At 52.1% G+C, this 9,592-nt stretch overlaps 1 protein-coding gene across 7 annotated transcripts in view; it reads left to right on the forward strand.

Moving 5' to 3' along the window:
* LOC118379305 (roundabout homolog 2-like) overlaps positions 1-9,592 on the forward strand; it is a 152,331-nt gene that overhangs the window by 40,021 nt on the left and 102,718 nt on the right. The window lies entirely within an intron of this gene.

Genomic DNA, 9,592 nt, shown 5'->3' on the forward strand with positions numbered 1-9,592 from the left:
TACCTCTCTGTACCCTTTGACCGTCTATACCTCTCTGTACCCTCTGACCGTCTATACCTCTCTGTACCCTCTGACTGTCTGTACCTCTCTGTACCCTCTGACCGTCTGTACCTCTCTGTACCCTCTGACCGTCTGTACCTCTCTGTACCCTCTGACCATCTGTACCTCTCTGTACATCTCTGTACACTCTGACCCTCTGTACCTCTCTGTACCCTCTGACGATCTGTACCTCTCTGTACCTCTCTGTACCCCTCTGACCCTCTGTACCTCTCTGTACCCTCTGCCCATCTGTACCTCTCTGTACCTCTCTGTACCCTCTGACCCTCTGTACCTCTCTGTACCTCTCTGTACCCTCTGACCCTCTGTACCACTCTGTACCCTCTGACCGTCTGTACCTCTCTGTACCCTCTGACCATCTGTACCTCTCTGTACCCTCTGACCGTCTGTACCTCTCTGTACCCTCTGACTGTCTGTACCTCTCTGTACCCTCTGACCGTCTGTACCTCTCTGTACCCTCTGACCGTCTGTACCTCTCTGTACCCTCTGACCATCTGTACCTCTCTGTACATCTCTGTACACTCTGACCCTCTGTACCTCTCTGTACCCTCTGACCATCTGTACCTCTCTGTACCTCTCTGTACCCCTCTGACCCTCTGTACCTCTCTGTACCCTCTGCCCATCTGTACCTCTCTGTACCTCTCTGTACCCTCTGACCCTCTGTACCTCTCTGTACCTCTCTGTACCCTCTGACCCTCTGTACCACTCTGTACCCTCTGACCGTCTGTACCTCTCTGTACCCTCTGACCATCTGTACCTCTCTGTACCCTCTGACCCTCTGTACCTCTCTGTACCCTCTGACCATCTGTACCTCTCTGTACCTCTCTGTACCCTCTGACTGTCTGTACCTCTCTGTACCTCTCTGTACCCTCTGACCCTCTGTACCTCTCTGTACCCTCTGACCATCTGTACCTCTCTGTACCTCTCTGTACCCTCTGACTATCTGTACCTCTCTGTACCTCTCTGCAACCTCTGACCCTCGGTACCACTCTGTACCCTCTGACCGTCTGGACCTCTCTGTACCCTCTGACCATCTGTACCTCTCTGTACCTCTCTGTACACTCTGTTCCTCTCTGTACCCTCTGACCATCTGTACCTCTCTGTACCTCTCTGTACCCTCTGACCATCTGTACCTCTCTGTACCTCTCTGACCCTCTGTACCTCTCTGTACCCTCTGACCATCTGTACCTCTCTGTACCTCTCTGTACCCTCTGACCATCTGTACCTCTCTGTACCCTCTGACCCTCTGTACCACTCTGTACCCTCTGACCGTCTATACCTCTCTGTACCCTCTGACCATCTGTACCTCTCTGTACCTCTCTGTACCCTCTGACCCTCTAAACACTCTGACCGTCTGTACCTCTCTGTACCATCTGTACCTCTCTGTACCCTCAGACACTCTGCACCTCTCTGTACCCTCTGACCATATGTACCTCTCTGTACCTCTCTGTACCCTCTAATCCTCTGTACCTCTCTGTACCCTCTGACCATATGTACCTCTCTGTACCTCTCTGTACCCTCTGACCCTCTGTACCACTCTGTACCCTTTGACCGTCTGTACCTCTCTGTACCCTCTGACCATCTGTACCTCTCTGTACCCTCTGACCATCTGTACCTCTCTGTATTCTCTGACCATCTGTACCTCTCTGTACCCTCTGACCATCTGTACCTCTCTGTACCCTCTGACTGTCTGTACCACTCTTTACCCTCTGACCATCTGTACCTCTCTGTACACTCTGACCGTCTGTACCTCTCTGTACCCTCTGACTGTCTGTACCTCTCTGTACCCTCTGACCATCTGTACCTCTCTGTATCCTCTGACCATCTGTACCTCTCTGTACCCTCTGACCATCTGTACCTCTCTGTACCCTCTGACTGTCTGCACCACTCTTTACCCTCTGACCATCTGTACCTCTCTGTACACTCTGACCGTCTGTACCTCTCTGTACCCTCTGACTGTCTGTACCTCTCTGTACCCTCTGACCGTCTGTACCTCTCTGTACCCTCTGACCGTCTGTACCTCTCTGTACCCTCTGACCATCTGCACCTCTCTGTACATCTCTGTACACTCTGACCCTCTGTACCTCTCTGTACCCTCTGACCATCTGTACCTCTCTGTACCTCTCTGTACCCCTCTGACCCTCTGTACCTCTCTGTACCCTCTGTTCATCTGTACCTCTCTGTACCTCTCTGTACCCTCTGACCCTCTGTACCACTCTGTACCCTCTGACCGTCTGTACCTCTCTGTACCCTCTGACCGTCTATACCTCTCTGTACCCTCTGACCGTCTGTACCTCTCTGTACCCTCTGACCGTCTATACCTCTCTGTACCCTCTGACCGTCTATACCTCTCTGTACCCTCTGACCGTCTGTACCTCTCTGTACCCTCTGACCGTCTATACCTCTCTGTACCCTCTGACCATCTGTACCTCTCTGTACCCACTGACCGTCTATACCTCTCTGTACCCTCTGACTGTCTATACCTCTCTGTACCCTCTGACCGTCTGTACCTCTCTGTACCCTCTGACTGTCTGTACCTCTCTGTACCCTCTGACCGTCTGTACCTCTCTGTACCCTCTGACCGTCTGTACCTCTCTGTACCCTCTGACCATCTGTACCTCTCTGTACATCTCTGTACACTCTGACCCTCTGTACCTCTCTGTACCCTCTGACCATCTGTACCTCTCTGTACCTCTCTGTACCCCTCTGACCCTCTGTACCTCTCTGTACCCTCTGCCCATCTGTACCTCTCTGTACCTCTCTGTACCCTCTGACCCTCTGTACCACTCTGTACCCTCTGACCGTCTGTACCTCTCTGTACCCTCTGACCATCTGTACCTCTCTGTACCCTCTGACCCTCTGTACCTCTCTGTACCCTCTGACCATCTGTACCTCTCTGTACCTCTCTGTACCCTCTGACTGTCTGTACCTCTCTGTACCTCTCTGCAACCTCTGACCCTCGGTACCACTCTGTACCCTCTGACCGTCTGTACCTCTCTGTACCCTCTGACCATCTGTACCTCTCTGTACCTCTCTGTACACTCTGTACCTCTCTGTACCCTCTGACCATCTGTACCTCTCTGTACCTCTCTGTACCCTCTGACCATCTGTACCTATCTGTACCTCTCTGTACCCTCTGACCATCTGTACCTCTCTGTACCCTCTGACCCTCTAAACACTCTGACCGTCTGTACCTCTCTGTACCATCTGTACCTCTCTGTACCCTCAGACACTCTGCACCTCTCTGTACCCTCTGACCATCTGTACCTCTCTGTACCTCTTTGTACCCTCTAATCCTCTGTACCTCTCTGTACCCTCTGACCATATGTACCTCTCTGTACATCTCTGTACCCTCTAATCCTCTGTACCTCTCTGTACCCTCTGACCATATGTACCTCTCTGTACCTCTCTGTACCCTCTGACCCTCTGTACCACTCTGTACCCTTTGACCGTCTGTACCTCTCTGTACCCTCTGACCATCTGTACCTCTCTGTACCCTCTGACCATCTGTACCTCTCTGTATCCTCTGACCATCTGTACCTCTCTGTACCCTCTGACCATCTGTACCTCTCTGTACCCTCTGACCATCTGTACCTCTCTGTATCCTCTGACCATCTGTACCTCTCTGTACCCTCTGACCATCTGTACCTCTCTGTACCCTCTGACCATCTGTACCTCTCTGTACACTCTGACTCTCTGTACCTCTATGTACCTCTCTGTACCCTCTGATCCTCTGTACCTCTCTGTACCCTCTGACCCTCTGTACCTCTCTGTACCTCTCTGTACCCTCTGACCATCTGTACCTCTCTGTACCTCTCTGTACCCTCTGACCATCTGTACCTCTCTGTACCTCTCTGTACCCCTCTGACCCTCTGTACCTCTCTGTACCCTCTGACCATCTGTACCTCTCTGTACCCTCTGACCCTCTGTACCACTCTGTACCCTCTAATCCTCTGTACCTCTCTGTACCCTCTGACCCTCTGTACCTCTCTGTACCCTCTGACCATCTGTACCTCTCTGTACCTCTCTGTACCCTCTGACTGTCTGTACCTCTCTGTACCTCTCTGCACCCTCTGACCCTCGGTACCACTCTGTACCCTCTGTCCATCTGTACCTCTCTGTACCTCTCTGTACCTCACTGTACCCTCTGACTCTCTGTACCTCTCTGTACCTCTCTGCACCCTCTGACCCTCGGTACCACTCTGTACCCTCTGTCCATCTGTACCTCTCTGTACCTCTCTGTACCTCACTGTACCCTCTGACTCTCTGTACCTCTCTGTACCTCACTGTACCCTCTGACTCTCTGTACCTCTCTGTACCTCTCTGTACCCTCTGACTCTCTGTACCTCTCTGTACCACTCTGTACCCTCTGACCCTCTGCACCTCTCTGTACCCTCTGACCATCTGTACCTCTCTGTACCTCTCTGTGCCCTCTGACCCTCTGTACCACTCTGTACCCTTTGACCGTCTATACCTCTCTGTACCCTCTGATCCTCTGTATCTCTCTGTACCCTCTAACCCTCTGACCATCTGTACCTCTCTGTACACTCTGACCCTCTGTACCTCTCTGTACCCTCTGACCATCTGTACCTCTCTATATCCTCTGACCGTCTGTACCTCTCTGTACCCTCTGACCATCTTAACCTCTCTGTACCCTCTGACCATCTGTACCTCTCTGTACCTCTCTGTACCCTCTGATCCTCTGTACCTCTCTGTACCCTCTAACCCTCTGATCCTCTGTACCTCTCTGTACCCTCTGACCATCTGTACCTCTCTGTACCTCTCTGTACCCTCTGACTGTCTGTACCTCTCTGTACCTCTCTGTACCCTCTGACCCTCGGTACCACTCTGTACCCTCTGACCGTCTGTACCTCTCTGTACCTCTCTGTACCCTCTGACCCTCTGTACCTCTCTGTACCCTCTGACCCTCTGTACCTCTCTGTACCTCTCTGTACCCCTCTGACCCTCTGTACCTCTCTGTATCCTCTGCCCATCTGTACCTCTCTGTACCTCTCTGTACCCTCTGACCCTCTGTACCTCTCTGTACCCTCTGACCCTCTGTACCACTCTGTACCCTTTGACCGTCTGTACCTCTCTGTACCCTCTGACCATCTGTACCACTCTGTACCCTCTGACCGTCTGTACCTCTCTGTACCCTCTGACCATCTGTACCTCTCTGTACCCTCTGACCCTCTGTACCTCTCTGTACCCTCTGACCATCTGTACCTCTCTGTACCTCTCTGTACCCTCTGACTGTCTGTACCTCTCTGTACCTCTCTGCAACCTCTGACCCTCGGTACCACTCTGTACCCTCTGACCGTCTGTACCTCTCTGTACCCTCTGACCATCTGTACCTCTCTGTACCTCTCTGTACACTCTGTACCTCTCTGTACCCTCTGACCATCTGTACCTCTCTGTACCTCTCTGTACCCTATGACCATCTGTACCTCTCTGTACCTCTCTGACCCTCTGTACCTCTCTGTACCCTCTGACCATCTGTACCTATCTGTACCTCTCTGTACCCTCTGACCATCTGTACCTCTCTGTACCCTCTGACCCTCTAAACACTCTGACCGTCTGTACCTCTCTGTACCATCTGTACCTCTCTGTACCCTCAGACACTCTGCACCTCTCTGTACCCTCTGACCATCTGTACCTCTCTGTACCTCTTTGTACCCTCTAATCCTCTGTACCTCTCTGTACCCTCTGACCATATGTACCTCTCTGTACATCTCTGTACCCTCTAATCCTCTGTACCTCTCTGTACCCTCTGACCATATGTACCTCTCTGTACCTCTCTGTACCCTCTGACCCTCTGTACCACTCTGTACCCTTTGACCGTCTGTACCTCTCTGTACCCTCTGACCATCTGTACCTCTCTGTACCCTCTGACCATCTGTACCTCTCTGTATCCTCTGACCATCTGTACCTCTCTGTACCCTCTGACCATCTGTACCTCTCTGTACCCTCTGACCATCTGTACCTCTCTGTATCCTCTGACCATCTGTACCTCTCTGTACCCTCTGACCATCTGTACCTCTCTGTACCCTCTGACCATCTGTACCTCTCTGTACACTCTGACTCTCTGTACCTCTATGTACCTCTCTGTACCCTCTGATCCTCTGTACCTCTCTGTACCCTCTGACCCTCTGTACCTCTCTGTACCTCTCTGTACCCTCTGACCATCTGTACCTCTCTGTACCTCTCTGTACCCTCTGACCATCTGTACCTCTCTGTACCTCTCTGTACCCCTCTGACCCTCTGTACCTCTCTGTACCCTCTGACCATCTGTACCTCTCTGTACCCTCTGACCCTCTGTACCACTCTGTACCCTCTAATCCTCTGTACCTCTCTGTACCCTCTGACCCTCTGTACCTCTCTGTACCCTCTGACCATCTGTACCTCTCTGTACCTCTCTGTACCCTCTGACTGTCTGTACCTCTCTGTACCTCTCTGCACCCTCTGACCCTCGGTACCACTCTGTACCCTCTGTCCATCTGTACCTCTCTGTACCTCTCTGTACCTCACTGTACCCTCTGACTCTCTGTACCTCTCTGTACCTCTCTGCACCCTCTGACCCTCGGTACCACTCTGTACCCTCTGTCCATCTGTACCTCTCTGTACCTCTCTGTACCTCACTGTACCCTCTGACTCTCTGTACCTCTCTGTACCTCACTGTACCCTCTGACTCTCTGTACCTCTCTGTACCTCTCTGTACCCTCTGACTCTCTGTACCTCTCTGTACCACTCTGTACCCTCTGACCCTCTGCACCTCTCTGTACCCTCTGACAATCTGTACCTCTCTGTACCTCTCTGTGCCCTCTGACCCTCTGTACCACTCTGTACCCTTTGACCGTCTATACCTCTCTGTACCCTCTGATCCTCTGTATCTCTCTGTACCTTCTAACCCTCTGACCATCTGTACCTCTCTGTACACTCTGACCCTCTGTACCTCTCTGTACCCTCTGACCATCTGTACCTCTCTATATCCTCTGACCGTCTGTACCTCTCTGTACCCTCTGACCATCTTAACCTCTCTGTACCCTCTGACCATCTGTACCTCTCTGTACCTCTCTGTACCCTCTGATCCTCTGTACCTCTCTGTACCCTCTAACCCTCTGATCCTCTGTACCTCTCTGTACCCTCTGACCATCTGTACCTCTCTGTACCTCTCTGTACCCTCTGACTGTCTGTACCTCTCTGTACCTCTCTGTACCCTCTGACCCTCGGTACCACTCTGTACCCTCTGACCGTCTGTACCTCTCTGTACCTCTCTGTACCCTCTGTACCCTCTGACCCTCTGTACCTCTCTGTACCCTCTGACCCTCTGTACCCTCTGACCCTCTGATCCTCTGTACCTCTCTGTACCCTCTGACCATCTGTACCTCTCTGTACCTCTCTGTACCTCTCTGTACCCTCTGACCCTCTGTACCTCTCTGTACCTCTCTGTACCCCTCTGACCCTCTGTACCTCTCTGTATCCTCTGCCCATCTGTACCTCTCTGTACCTCTCTGTACCCTCTGACCCTCTGTACCTCTCTGTACCCTCTGACCCTCTGTACCCTCTGACCGTCTGTACCTCTCTGTAATATAATAATAATAATATATGCCATTTAGCAGACGCTTTTATCCAAAGCGACTTACAGTCATGTGTGCATACATTCTACGTATGGGTGGTCCCGGGAATTGAACCCACTACCCTGGCGTTACAAGCGCCATGCTCTACCAACTGAGCTACAGAAGACCATCTGTACCTCTCTGTACCCTCTGACCCTCTGTACCTCTCTGTACCCTCTGACTGTCTGTACCTCTCTGTACCTCTCTGCACCCTCTGACCCTCGGTACCACTCTGTACCCTCTGACCATCTGTACCTCTCTGTACCTCTCTGTACACTCTGTACCTCTCTGTACCCTCTGACCATCTGTACCTCTCTGTACCTCTCTGTACACTCTGTACCTCTCTGTACCCTCTGACCATCTGTACCTCTCTGTACCTCTCTGTACCCTCTGACCATCTGTACCTCTCTGTACCTCTCTGACCCTCTGTACCTCTCTGTACCCTCTGACCATCTGTACCTCTCTGTACCTCTCTGTACCCTCTGACCATCTGTACCTCTCTGTACCCTCTGACCCTCTGTACCTCTCTGTACCCTCTGACCATCTGTACCTCTCTGTACCTCTCTGTACCCTCTGACCCTCTGTACCTCTCTGTACCCTCTGACTGTCTGTACCTCTCTGTACCTCTCTGTACCCTCTGACTCTCTGTACCCTCTGACCATCTGTACCTCTCTGTACCCTCTGACCCTCTAAACACTCTGACCGTCTGTACCTCTCTGTACCATCTGTACCTCTCTGTACCCTCAGACACTCTAAACCCTCTGACCCTCTGACCGTCTGTACCTCTCTGTACCATCTGTACCTCTCTGTACCCTCAGACACTCTAAACCCTCTGTACCCTCTGACCGTCTGTACCACTCTGTATCCTCTGATCCTCTGTACCTCTCTGTACCCTCTGACCATCTGTACCTCTCTGTACCTCTCTGTACCTCTCTGTACCCTCTGACCATCTGTACCTCTCTGTACCTCTCTGACCCTCTGTACCTCTCTGTACCCTCTGACCATCTGTACCTCTCTGTACCTCTCTGTACCCTCTGACCATCTGTACCTCTCTGTACCCTCTGACCCTCTGTACCTCTCTGTACCCTCTGACCCTCTGTACCTATCTGTACCACTCTGTACCCTCTGACCGTCTATACCTCTCTGTACCCTCTGACCATCTGTACCTCTCTGTACCTCTCTGTACCCTCTGACCCTCTGTACCTCTCTGTACCCTCTGACTGTCTGTACCTCTCTGTACCTCTCTGTACCCTCTGACTCTCTGTACCCTCTGACCATCTGTACCTCTCTGTACCCTCTGACCCTCTAAACACTCTGACCGTCTGTACCTCTCTGTACCATCTGTACCTCTCTGTACCCTCAGACACTCTAAACCCTCTGACCCTCTGACCGTCTGTACCACTCTGTATCCTCTGATCCTCTGTACCTCTCTGTACCCTCTAATCCTCTGTACCTCTCTGTACCCTCTGCCCCTCTGTACCTCTCTGTACCCTCTGACCATCTGTACCTCTCTGTACCCTCTGACCGTCTGTACCTCTCTGTACCTCTCTGTACCTCTCTGTGCCCTCTGATCATCTGTACCTCTCTGTACCCTCTGACCATCTGTACCTCTGTACCTCTCTGTACCCTCTAATCCTCTGTACCTCTCTGTACCCTCTGCCCCTCTGTACCTCTCTGTACCCTCTGACCATCTGTACCTCTCTGTACCCTCTGACCGTCTGTACCTCTCTGTACCTCTCTGTACCTCTCTGTGCCCTCTGATCATCTGTACCTCTCTGTACCCTCTGACCATCTGTACCTCTCTGTACCTCTCTGTACCCTCTGACCATCTGTACCTCTCTGTACACTCTGACCATCTGTACCTCTCTGTACCTCTCTGTACCCTCTGACCCTCTGACCCTCTGTACCTCTCTGTACCT

Source organism: Oncorhynchus keta, chromosome 1 (genome assembly GCF_023373465.1).
Source record: "Oncorhynchus keta strain PuntledgeMale-10-30-2019 chromosome 1, Oket_V2, whole genome shotgun sequence".
In the NCBI taxonomy this organism is placed as follows: Eukaryota; Metazoa; Chordata; class Actinopteri; order Salmoniformes; family Salmonidae; genus Oncorhynchus; species Oncorhynchus keta.